Genomic DNA, 13778 nt, shown 5'->3' on the forward strand with positions numbered 1-13778 from the left:
CGTTAATTACGTATCAACTTTTATATGAAAAACATTTTTTGATGTAACATCGGTTCTAAAGCTAGTATGCCAAATTTCCTTTCGCAGTGTGGTTAGTGAAACAAACAAAAAAATGTATTGCATTGCTTTTTCCCCTCTACACATCCGTCAAGTGTCATCAATATTATTTACTTACTTTCAGAATATTCCCTTGTGAGATGTCTATATCTTTAATTAGTGACCTGCACCATAGCTGCATGTACGATTGCTAGATGTAAGGTGGAAAGTAGGTTATCTTACTTTCTAGTTATTGTAATCAAAATATAAAACTACTAAATGCTAATTTCCAGAAATGTACTGCGATTCCTACATGCTTATTAAACGGAGACAGAAAAATCACTTCTTACCACAATACTGAAGTGGGGGAGCCAAAGATATGCACCTTAGCAACGAAAGATTGTGTCTTGTTTATAAACACCTGTGTTATTGTTTGATAACAAATCGTTCTCAATATCCGAATGGCAGTGTGGCAGTTGTGGAGGGCGGTATGATCTCAGAAGTTTGACGTAATTGTCGGTAAGCCCTATCTCTGGTTAAAATTCTCAGTCTGGTTCACTGCATGGTAATACTCTCGGCGTGAGACCGTTAATATGTTGTTTAATAAACGTCATTCCTCAGTACCGTTTCGTCCCATAGCAATATGTATTATGTAATTAAAAATGTTTTTTAGCCGTGTCCAGTTCTGCTTTCCGTCTATTTCAACCTTTTTTTCGTCTTACATTTATTTTCGTGTTTTGAATATGTAATATGTTGAACGTGCAATAGTATGGTGATGTTCACTTTAAAAATCTCAATTTCGGTAGCAAACAAGTAAATGTTAAATTGATACATTTTTATTTACATTTTCTTCTGCTACGTAGTATAGTATGCAAGTTCGCAGAAGTACAGTATTTTGGGAGGACGACGATTCAAACTCCGGTCTGGCCATCCAGATTTAGATTTTTCGGGAGTTCCTAAATTGCTCCACGCAGTTGTCGGGATGATTTCTTTGAAAAGGCGCTGCTGATTTCCTTCCCCATCCTTGACACAATCCGAGCTTGTGCTCCGTCTCTAATCACCTATGTGTCGACGTGCCGTTAAACCTAATTTTCCTTCCTTCCTTCCCTGTTCTAGCATTAATCGAAACAGTGAATTTAAACAGAGCAGCAGATATCTGTATATAGGAGGGGTCAATAAGTTATGTAACTTAGTGATAATTTAAAAGTTAGAATTATGAAAAAGGTCATATAAGTAGGCCGTTAGGTATTTCTCAGCAGAATGAAAGTAGTGTTTGATGTATATTCTCAATTAAGTTATTTCTGTCGTGCACTAGCAGTCAGAATGGGTTTCCATATTCTGGAGTTCGGTTAAGAGTTTTCTGTGATATTTAAGCCGGATGATTTATTCAGCAAGCCAGTGCCCAGTTGCTTTTGTTGTCCCATAGAAAAGTAAACTAATGCCCAGGCATTTCCAACTAGAATGAACACAGTGTATAAAGCACTAGTTTCATATGTACATTTATGTGTTTAGTTATCATGCTTCCTAACACTGAGGTTTATGTTGTAGCCACACATAATGCTCATTTCATGTGCTTAATAATTTCTCTCAGTAATTAACAATTGTTTGTGTTCTATAATATGACCGCAAATGCCTTTACATGTTGCAAATTTCAGCAGATTGATGCATACAAACTCCACTGTTCTTCCAATCAGATGTTTGGTGTTACATTCCACAGCATCACCATTTGTCATGAAAGTTATATATGAAACTAACAAGGAACATAAATCAAGTAAACACATGTTATTTGCCAAGTAAAAATTAGGAATAATTCTCTGTAAACTAATCTCCAATGGATATTGACAAACTGTAATGTATGGCCCAGGTTTGTCACAATTTAAAATAAGTGGACCTTAGAACTTAAGTCGTCCAAGCCCAGACCAGAACCCACTCTCCATGACCAGTGCAGGTTCTAGGAGGTACATTTAATATGTATGTTTTTCTGTACACTTTCCTTAGTTGAATTTACCAAGGAACACTCTCACAGTATTGTCCACACAATGAAACATACAGTACTATAACAGCATAATACTTTAGCAAAGACAAAGTAATATTCAGTATGTAGGAATAGCATTTGCCATTGTGCAATACCCAACACACACACACACACACACACACACACACACACACACACACACACACACACACACACACACAAAAAGTAATTTAGGCTACCTAACAAGAATTACAAAATTTTCAAATATATATTTGGATAGTGTTCTGATAACCCCTTAAGTTAATATCCACTAATTGGTAAAAAGAAGAAAAATTTGAGAAAATCACACAGAAATGTACTGAACGGAAAGCTTGTGGATTTTAAACCATAATGTGCACTATGAAAGATAAATGTTTGGGTATAATGAAGTTGGAAATATAGATTAAAAAGTGGGCCACTGTAATTGTGTGCATGTATTTCCTACAAGTGATTCATTTCTGTTAGTCTGCAAATTGAATCACTTACTCATGCTACCAAATGTTGTTTGTGGTATCAGTTTCATTGACTCCCATAACTTCCTTATTGTTGTGCAGTTTTTTTGCCCAGCAACATGAATTGGGTTACCAGAGTCATTTGCAACATGCATCGATTTGACACTAGTTATTTTTTCCTGGTAAGCGCTCTAGGAAGATTCTGCAGTACAGCTTTAATTATCAGTTTTTTTCCAAGTACTTTCCATGACAGTCTGTGGACTTACACAGCCTTTGAAGCAACACAAAAGAGTTTCCAATGTCCCCTATCAAACAGGTTTGTGTAAGTCTTGAAATATTCATCTGTCTATGAGAATTGCCTCCGTTGTAACCTCTACATTACAATGTAGAGAAGCAATGTTAAATCATTTGGTGTAAATTATAAATGATAGCATACAGCAAAGCCTACTGTCTAGTCACATTTTATTAGTTTCTCGTGACACTGGAGATTGTAATCTCAACAGAGGTATTATTTTTTGTCTTCATGGACTCTTTCTGGGCCTCATTGTGCATGTCAGTTGGAATTTTTCAATTGTTTTGGTTAGGAGTGTGTTCCATTTTAAAACTTCCTGGGAATTTGTCGCACAATGGAATACTTCGTGCCATCTGCTCAGCAGTTTATATGTTACGTAGCTAAAAGGACCCCAGCTTTTTAAGCTGAAATTACCAACTGGGCTAGAACGAATATTCACATACTCTTCAATTTAGCTCCAGGGTAGCCTTGATTGTTCACTTGCATTAGTGCTCTACTATGTGACACACAAGTCTAACATAGACACTTTTCCTGTGCTGAATTTTATGATAATTTAAGACTGATGAATTTGATTGAAATGTGTACTTCATGTGAATTAATTCATCAAAAACTCGTGACAGATTGCATGCAGAGGTAATTCATAATCAAGCAGAAAAAATTGTAAATGTTTTTCTCCTCCATAGCATAGAAATAAATGTCAGCTGAAGTTATTGCATCATCAGCAGTCATTCAGATCACAGATGAATGTATTAAGCTTCTATATAAGATGCCTAAATGCTATGAAAAGTTATAATTTCACATATCCCCAGATTCCATACTACATCTTAATGAGAATAACATTTGAATTCAATCTGGAATTGATGGTCTGTTTCGTTTTATAGTCTTCTGGATTTAACCAGATACTTAATGATAATTCATGCAATGAACACATGGAGTGGCATGGTATAGCAACTGCAGGAATCACATTTCTCATTTTCAAGAAGTAAAATGTTTTGATTTGCCACTGTAACTGATAATTTGTATTTATGTTGGGCTAGCAATACAAATATTCATTCTTTGACCGTTTAACACAACAGTATTGGACACGTCAGATACATTACCGATATTTATATGTAAAACATGTACAGACGTGGATCGGCTTATGCAAAGAAGTTGGTCATAGCCTTTGCAGTGGAGTCATCCAAGTATTCTCCTTAGGAACTATGGAAGATCCAAGTCAGGATAACTGGATGGAGGTTCAAACCTTGCTCCTCCCAAATGTGAGCCCACTGCTTTCAATCTGCATATCTGCAGGGTCCCAAAACTGTGCCACTACAATCAGTGTCATAGTTGGACAGGATAGTGTCAATAAAATCTTAAGTATCTAGAGTGTGCAGTTAACCTTCCTCACTGAAATGCTGTACATAGGGTGCATCATATTTTATGTAGAGAAGTGTAACAGGAGTTGAAAAAAATAATGTGAACTTGCCCTCCAGCATAAAAATCAAGTATAGGCATATCTTATATACTGATTTATTTGTGAAGTTACATTTCTGGTAGATGACCCCATTTTCTTTTCACTTGGGTGCCAGTGTGCAAATGACCCTTGTTTTGTTGTGTTGTGATAATTTAAGGGAAATTAGTGTACTTTGCACACTTCCAGCCATTAATTTCATATGGAATAATTTTCTGGGACAATCCCAGACATTGACACAAAGTATTCATTTGACAGAATCTTGCTGTAAGAACGATATCTGTTGTTCGTTCTTGATCTTCATGTAAGTATGAGTTGAAAAGGTTTGGTATACTAACAGCAGCCTCTCACTTAATTTATTCTTAATACACAACACGATCGAAAAATTAAAAGAAATAAAAAAAGTTTGATCACCTCCCTAGCGACTGAGTTCTGCCATATAAGGCAATTTTTTTAAAAAGTAAATCATTTCTGCTTGACAACTCTTTCTACTTCAAGCTGGAGAAGTAACAGCCTCCTCCGGCTCCTCGCGTGTGGTCCCTTGGGCCTCTCTCTTCCAAGATCTCCACTAATGCCATGGTGGACACTCGCCAGTGGCTCAAGGAGCCAAGAGCTGCTGGACGAAGAGCTTCACAGTCTTCCTCCGTGCCGGAAGCTGCTTCGGAGAAATCGTCCCAGCATGCCCCTAAAGAGAAGCGAAAGAGCAGGCAAACTAAGAAGTCTGCTGAAACAGGACCCTCTGGTGACCCCAACACCACCACTCCCTATCAATTCTGCATCTGAGGATGCGGTGGAAATCTTAGCGTCCCCTGCAGACCTAGATCTCACTGATGCCTAATCCACCATAGAAATGGCTACAAATACTCAGTTGGTGGCTGCAGGTGACCCTGAGGGATAACCTGCCTCCTTGAGCACTTAATGCCTTCCCAGCCTCATGATAACGTCATCCTCCAGTGGAATTGCGGTGGTTTTTTCCACCACCTGGCTGAGCTACGGCTACTTTTAAGCTTTAAACCTGCTTTCTGCATTGCCCTCCAGGAAACCTGGTTCCCGGAAATGCAGACTCCTGCCCTTCGCAGCTATAGGGGATATTACGAGAAACAGAGCGACTATAATAGAGTGTCAGGTGGAGTTTGCGTCTGTTCTGAACTCGGTATGTAGTGAACATGTGGCCTTTCAAACCCTTCTTGAATCTGTGGCTGTCAGGATAAGGACGACACAGGAAATAACTGTCTGGGACGTATATCTTCCTTTAGATGGTGCAGTACCCCAGAATGCATTGGCTGCACTGATTCATCAACTCCCTAAACCTTTCCTACTTTTGGGAGATTTTAACGCTCATAACCCCTTGTGGGGTGGCACCGAGCTTACTGGCCGAGGCAGAGATGTTGGAACCGTACTTTCTCAGTTCGACCTCTGCCTCTTAAATACAGGTGCCCCCACAAATTTCAGTGTGGCCCACGGCACAAATTCGGCCATTGATCTCTCAGTTTGCAGTCCTGGCCTTCTCCCATCTATCCACTGGAGAGCACATGATGACCTGTGAGGTAGTGACCACTTTCCCATCTTCCTGTCACTGCCCCGGCGTCAGGCCCATGTACGCCTGCCCAGATGGGTTTTAAACAAGGCAGACTGGGATGCTTTCACCTCTGCCGTCACCGTTGAATCTCCAACACATGGTAACGTTGATGTGGTGGTTGAGCAGGTAACTACAACGATCGTTTCTGTGGTGGAAAACATGACCTCATGTTCTTTAGGGTGCTCCACCGAAGGACAGTCCCTTGGTGGTCGCCGGAAGTCGCTGAGGCAATTAAGGACTATTGGCGAGCTCTACAGCAGCATAAGCACCCTGGAACATCTCATAGCCTTTAAACGGCTCCGTGCCCGCGTTTGCCAGATTATCAAAAGACAGAAACAGTAGTGTTGGGAGAGATACGTCTCTACCATTGGGTGCCATACGTCACCTTCCAAAGTCTGGGCAAACTTCAAACGAGTTTTTGGGTACCAGATCCCAACAGATGTTCCCAGTGTTAACATAAATGGCATGTTATCTACCGACGCAAGCGCAATTGCTGAGCACTGTGCTCGAACCTCTGCATCAGAGAATTACCACCCAGCCTTTCACACTCTCAAACGGTGGATGGACGCGAAAGTCCCCTCGTTCACTACATGCCACAGTGAACCCTATAACACCCCATTTACAGAGTGGGAGCTCCTCAGTGCCCTTGTACATTGTCCCGACACAGCTCCTGGGCCAGACCGGATCCACAGTCAGATGATTAAACATCTTCCATGTGACTACAAGTGACATCTCCTTGTGATCTTCAACCGAATGTGGTGCTATGGCGTCTTTCCAATCACACTGGCAGGAGAGCACCATCGTACCAGTGCTCAAACCTGACAAAAGCCCACTTCATGTGGGTAGCTATCGGCCCATCAGCCTCACCGTTCTATGTAAGGTGCTGGAACTTATGGTGTGTCACCGGCTGGGTTTGGTCCTGGAGTGACGTGGCCTACTGGCTCCATGCCAGGACAGAATTACGCCTGGGTCGCTCTACCACTGATAATCTTGTGACCCTCGAGTCTGACATCTGAACAGCCTTTTCAAGACTCCAACACCTTGTTGCCGTCTTTTTTGATTTTCGAAAAGTGTATGACACCACCTGATGTCATCATATCCTTGCCACATTACACACCTGGTGGCATCATATCATTGCCACATTATACGAATAGGGTCTCTGACGCCCGCTCCCGATTTTTATCCAGAATTTCCTGTCACTTCGTACTTTCCGTGTCCAAGTTGGCGCCTCCCGTAGTTTCCCCCACATACAGGAGAATGGGATCCCACAGGGTTGTGTATTGAGTGTATCTCTATTTTTTTGTGGCCATTAATGGTCTAGCAGCAACTGCAGGGCCACCCGTCTCACCATTTCTGTATGCAGACGACTTCTGTATTTCGTGCTGCTCCACCAGTACTGGTGTTTCTGAGCGGTACCTACAGGGAGTCATCCACAAGGCACAGTCATGGGCTCTAGCCCACAGATTCCAGTTTTCAGCCGCGAGGTCATGTGTCATGCCCTTCTGTTGGTGTCGTACCGTTCATGCGGAATCAGAACTTTATCTTAATGACGATCCACTCACAGTAGTGGAGACAAATTGATTCTTAGGACTGGTTTTCGATGCCTGATTGATGTGGCTTCCTCATCTTCGTCAGCTGAAGCGGGAGTGCTGGCAGCACCTCAATGCCCTTCGCTGCCTGAGCAACACCAACTGGGGTACAGATCGCTCTACACTGCTGCAGCTCTACAGAGCCCTTGTTCAATGCCGCCTTGACTATGGGAGTGTGGTTTATAGTTCGGCGGTGCCCTCAGCATTGTGTTTACTCGACCCAGTGCACCACTGTGGCGTTCAACCAACGACGGGAGCTTTTAGGATGAGTCCGGCGTGACCAGCATCCTGGTGGAGGATGGAGTCCCTCCGTTGCAGGTCAGGCGTGCGCAACTGCTCAACAATTAGATCGCACAGGTTTGTAGTCCTGCACATCTGATTTACCGTCTCCATTTCTCACCTATGGCGGTTCATCTCCCGCATCGGCGGCTCAGGTGAGGGCTTACAATTGCAGTTCGCTTCCGATCCCTTCTGTCGGAACTGGAGTCTTTGCCTTTACCACCTAAACTTGAGGTCCATTTGCGTGCACCTCCATGGTGTACACCTAGGCCGAGGCTTCACCTGGACCTTTCATGTGGCCCAAAGGACTCAGTTCACCCCGTGGCTCTCCGCTGTCCCTTCCTTTTGATTCTTGACATGTACCGAGGCCATGAAGTGGTTCAACTGATGGCTCGATGGCTGATGGTCATGTCGGCTTCGTGTATGTCCATGGAGGACATATTGAATTGCTCGATGGCTTGTAGTGTTTTCACTGCAGAGCTGGTGGCTATATCTCATGCTCTTGAGCAGATCCATTCATTCCCCAGGGACCGTTTCTTCTGTGTACTGACTACTTGAGCACCCTACAAGCTATCGACCAGTGCTACCCTCGTCATCCTTTTGCTACTGACCATCCAGAAGTCCATCTATGCCCTGGAATAGTCTGGTCATTCAGTGGTGTTTGTGTGGACCCCAGGACTCATCGGAATCCCAGGCAACGAACTTGCTGACAGGCTGGTGAAACAGGCTACACAAAAACTGCTCGTGGAGATTAGCATACCAATAACTGACCTGCATTCGTTTTTACGCCGCTAGGTGCTAGGTTTTTCAGCTTTGGGAGACGGAATCGCACAACAAACTGCGTGCCATTAATGAGACTACAAATGTATGGCAGTCCTCCATGAAGGCCTCTTGCAGGGACTCTGTGGTTCTCTGCCAGCTCCGCATTGGCCACTCTTGGACAACCCACAGCTACCTCCTGCGCCGTGAAGACCCGCCTCAGTGCAGTGCGGTGCCTGGTTGACAGTGGCCCATATTCTGGTGCACTGTCCCACTTTGACTGCCCTGCGACAAAATCTTTGGTTACCGCACTAATTACCACAATTTTATCTGACAACGCCTCATTTGCTGATTTAGTTTTAGATTTTATTCATGTGGGTGGGTTTTATAATTTGATCTAAGTTTTAGCGCAAGTCCTTTGTCCCTCTGTGTTCTCCACCTTAGTGATTTTAGGGTGGACGTTTTAATGTGTTGCAAAGTGGCTGGCGTCTCATTTTTATTCTCAAGGTCAGCCAGTATGGTAATCTGTTTTGTCATTTTAATCTCTTCTACCTGTTTTTTGCGTTTCTGTGGTTTTCTTCTCCCCTTTTGCCCATTTAAGTGTTTGTTGTCCTTCTGTCATTCTTGTGGTTTTTCCTTTCTCTCCGTTTTGTGTTGTCAGTCTCACTTGTTTTATTCCTACCCTTGTGGCATTGTTTTATTCAGAACAAGAGACCGATGGCCTAGCAGTTTGGTCCCTTCCCCCCTGTTTTAAACCAACCAACTACCTCTTTGAAATTCTGAAGGTAGCAGTGATAAACTACAGGGAACAAAATCAAACTGTAGTTATAATACAGGCCTATTCAAAAAGAAGGAACAAATTTCAAACTTTTATTGTTTCCAAACTACAAAAGATAGAAACACAGCTCTAACGTTCCTGGAAAGAGAAGTTCAAATTTTTATGTGTTCAATGTAAGCACCATGTATGACACGACAAATATCAAAATGGTGGCTCATTTCCTGCCATACACGAAGCAGCTGTTCTCTAGTTATCGAATTCACAGCTTCAACAACACGATGTTGCAGACTTTCAAGAGTGCCAGGCATAGGGTGATAAAAATGCAGACATTTACGTAACCCCACATGTAAGTCACAAGATGAGGTCTGGAGATCTGGGAGGCCACCAGCAAAGAAAATCATCTTCTGTCCCTCCTCTTCCAATCCAATATCCCAGACCTCACACCTTGTGACTTTTATCTGTGTGGTTACTCAGTTATAGATTAAGCACAATAAAGCAAAATAAGGAGTAATTTGGAAAGTAAATTAAAGTTCAGGTATAAGAATATAGCAACTTTGAAGTTTGCCAATGATTTTGTAATTCTCTCAAAGATGGCAGAGGACTTGGAAGAGCAGTTGAGTGGATGGGTAGTGGATATTATAAGATGAACATCAACAAATCTAAAACAAGGGTAATGAAATACACTTGAATCACACATTTTTGTTCCCCCCATGCCTGACACTCTTGAAAGTCTGCAACATCACATTTTTGAAGCTGCAAATTCGACAATGAGAGGCCAGCTGCTTCATGTGTGGCAGGAAATGAGCTTCCGTTTTGATATTTGTCATGTAACACATGGTGGTCACATTGAATGTGTAATTATTTCAGCTTTTCTCTTTCCAGGAACTTTGCAATTGTGTTTCTGTCTTTTGTAGTTTGGAAACAATAAAAGTTTGAAAACTGACCCTTCTTTTTGAATAGCCATGTAGTTGAACATCGTGGAAGGGAAATGGTAGCTGAGAAGGTAGTGAAAGAGGATTGTCTATCCCCAAAGATGCTCATTTGTAGATTAAGCACTCTGTAAAGCAAAATAAGTAGTAATTTGGAAAAAAATTAAAATTCAGGGATAAAAATGTAACAACTTTGACGCCTGACAGTGACTTTGTAACTCATTCAGACATGGCAGAGGACTTGGAAGAGGAGTTGAGTGAATGGATAGTGGGTATTATAAGTGTAACATCAACAAATCTAAAGTAAGGGTAATGAAATGCACTTTAATTAAATCAGGTGATGCTGAGGGGATTAGATTAGGAAATAAGAACTAAAAATTATTGATGGGTTTTACTATTCGGGCAGCAGAATAACTGATGATGGCCAAAGTAGAGTGGATATAAATTCAGACTGGAAATAGCAGTAACATCAGTTCTTTAAAAGAGAAGTTTGTTTGCTTTGAATTCAAATATTAACAAGTATATTCTGAAGGTATTTGTTTGGAACATAGTGTTGCGCGAAAATGAAACGTGGATGATAAACAATTTTACAAAAGAGAATAGAAGCTTTTGAAATGTGGTGCTACTGAAGAAAGCTAAAGTTTAGATAAATATACCGGATGATCAAAAAGTCAGTATAAATTTGAAAACTTAATAAACCACAGAATAATGTAGATAGAGAGGTAAAAATTGACACACATGCTTGGAATGACAAGAGGTTTTATTAGGAGAGGAAAAACAAAAAAAAAAAAAAAAGTTCACAAACTGTCTGACAGATGGCGCTGGACAGCAAAATGTTAGTGACTGCGCATGACAATCATGTATAAAAGGAGCTGTAATGAGAGAGAATCAGATGCGCCAGCAGTCGCAGCATGTTGACGTTACCTGAAAAGGCGCTTTTAGTGAAGCTGTATTATTGCGCGCGACGGTTGGTGTTGATCTTGTGCTCAGCCGCCACTTTCGTCATGCTTGGCCTCCCAGGTCCCCAGACCTCGGTTTGTGCGATTATTGGCTTTGGGATTACCTGAAGTCGCAAGTATCGTGATCGAGTGACATTTCTAGGGATGCTGAAAGACAACATCCGACGCCAATGCCTCACCGTAACTCCGGACATGCTTTACAGTGCTGTTCACAACATTATTCCTCGACTACAGCTATTGTTGAGGAATGATGGTGGACATATTGAGCATTTCCTGTAAAGAACATCAACTTTGCTTTGTCTTACTTTGTTATGCTAATTATTGCTATTCTGATCAAATGAAGTGCCATCTGTTGGACATTTTTTGAACTTTTGTATTTTTTTTGGTTCTAATAAAACCCCGTGTCATTCCAAGCATGTGTGTCAATTTGAACCTCTCTATCTACATTATTCCATGATTTATTCAGTTTTCAAATTTATACTGACGTTTTGATCACCCGGTACATTATACAATGAGAAGATACTGAACTGAATTGGGAAAAGAATTATTGCACAACCTTATTAAAAGAAGAGATTGGATGATAGGATGCATACTGAAACATCAAAGAATTGTGTTTGGTAATGGAGGGAAATGTGGAGAATAGAAGTTGTTGGCTTGATTACTGTCAGCATGTTAAAACAGATGTAGGTTGCAGCAGTTACACAAGGATGAAGATAAACTATGTGATCAAAAGTATCCAGACACCCCCAAAAACATACATTTTTCATATTAGGTGCATTGTGCTGCTACCTACTGCCAGGTACTCCATATCAGCGACCTCAGTAATCATTAGACATCGTGAGAGAGCAGAATGGACCACTCTGCGGAACTCACGGATTTTGAACGTGGTCAGGTGATTGGGTGTCACTTGTGTCATACGTCTGTATGTGAGATTTCCAGATTCCTAAACATCCCTAGGTGTATTGTTTCTGATGTGAAGTGGAAATGTGAAGGGACACGTACAGCACAAAAGTGTACTGGCCGACCTCATGTGTTGACTGACAGAGACCACTGACAGTTGAAGAGGGTCGTAATGTGTAATAGGCAGACATCTATCCAGCCCATCACACTGGAATTCCAAACTGCATTAGGATCCAATACAGGTACTATGACAGTTAAGCGGGAGATGAGAAAGTTTGGATTTCATGGTTGAGCAGCTGCTCATAAGCCACAAGTCACGTCGGTAAATGTCGAACGGCACCTCTCTTGGTGTAAGGAGCATAAACATTGGACGATTGAACAGTGGAAAAACATTGTGTGGGGTGACGAATCACAGTACACAATGTGGTGATCCCATGGCAGTGTGTGGGTATAGCGAATGCCAGGTGAACATCATCTGCCAGTGTGTGTAGTGCCAACAGTAAAATTCAGAGGCAGTGGTGTTATGGTGTGGTCGTGTTTTTCATGAAGGGGGCTTGCACCTCCTGTTGTTTTGTGTGGCACTATCACAGCACAACCCTACATTGATGTTTTATGCACTGTTGTGCTTCCCACTGTGGAAGAGCAGTTCGGGGATGGCGATTGCGTCTTTCAACACAATCGAGCACCTGTTCATAATGCACAACCTATGGCGGACTGGTTACACGACAATAACATCCCTGTAATGGACTGGCCTGCACCGAGTCCTGAGATGAATCCTGTAGAACACCGTTTTGGAATGCTGACTTTGTGCCGGGCCTCACCAACCGACATTGATACCTCACCTCAGTGCAGCACTCCATGAAGAATGGGCTGCTATACTGCAAGGTACCTTCCAGCACCTGGTTGAACATATTGCTGCAAGAGTGGAAGTTGTCATCAAGGCTAAGGATGGGCCAACACCATATTGAATTCCAGCATTACCGATGGAGGGAACCACGAACTTGTAAGTCATTTTCAGCCAGGTGTCCGGATACTGTTGATCACATAGTGTGCTTGCAAAGGGTTGAACAACCTGGAGAGCTGCATCATACTTCTCTTCCATTGAAGACCACAGCAGGGACTGAAAGTATCTGCTCTCATCAGGAGCAGATTTTCCAGTATCTTTCTCTAGACATGATTTGATAATGAGATTATTGAGCTTTGAAATTAAAGCATGGTCTTTCAGTAAATGGAAGAACGAGCAGCAGTTGTGAACCAGGAAATGTTGTTCCCTGGAAGAATGCTTTTCTTGCCATAGTGGATGACTGAATCAGTTTCCCATCTAGCAGCGAACAGCAGTGTGTGGTGATTTAAGCAGATTATGTTGATGTGTGTTTTTGATGTCAGTTATATTAGTTTCTGTATTCCTTTACCACATTTAGTAGAAATTAAACACTCCCAAGTGTGTCTGGGCACTTTGTTGCCATTCATTTGAAAGGTGCACTGTAGATATGATATAATTCTGCCAAACACACTGTTGTTGCATTTTGTGGCATTGTTGGGCAGACGGAATGGGGACTTGCCTGGTAGTAGTCTGCCTGGTTAGAAATTTTTAAATTTTATTCATGTAAATAATACATTTGGAGATACTTTTTTCTTTTTTCTTTTTTTGTTATTGATTTACTTGCAGCTTTTATTCATGTTTTATTAATTTTCTGTGGCATACCTGACTCTGTTTATCTTTTAATTATTTGTTTTGGTTTGTTATTCACAACACATC

The 13778-nt window shown here is 41.8% G+C and overlaps 1 protein-coding gene across 1 annotated transcript in view; it reads left to right on the forward strand.

Annotated features, from left to right (window-relative positions):
* Positions 1-433: 433 nt before the first annotated feature.
* Positions 434-13778, forward strand: part of LOC126471439 (uncharacterized) — a 246061-nt gene continuing 232716 nt past the window's right edge. Inside the window, exon 1 of the mRNA XM_050099613.1 lies at positions 434-555. The gene's annotated coding sequence lies outside the window, so the exon portion shown is untranslated. The remainder of the gene's footprint in view (positions 556-13778) is intronic.

This window comes from Schistocerca serialis, chromosome 1 (assembly GCF_023864345.2).
Source record: "Schistocerca serialis cubense isolate TAMUIC-IGC-003099 chromosome 1, iqSchSeri2.2, whole genome shotgun sequence".
Taxonomy (NCBI): domain Eukaryota; kingdom Metazoa; phylum Arthropoda; class Insecta; order Orthoptera; family Acrididae; genus Schistocerca; species Schistocerca serialis.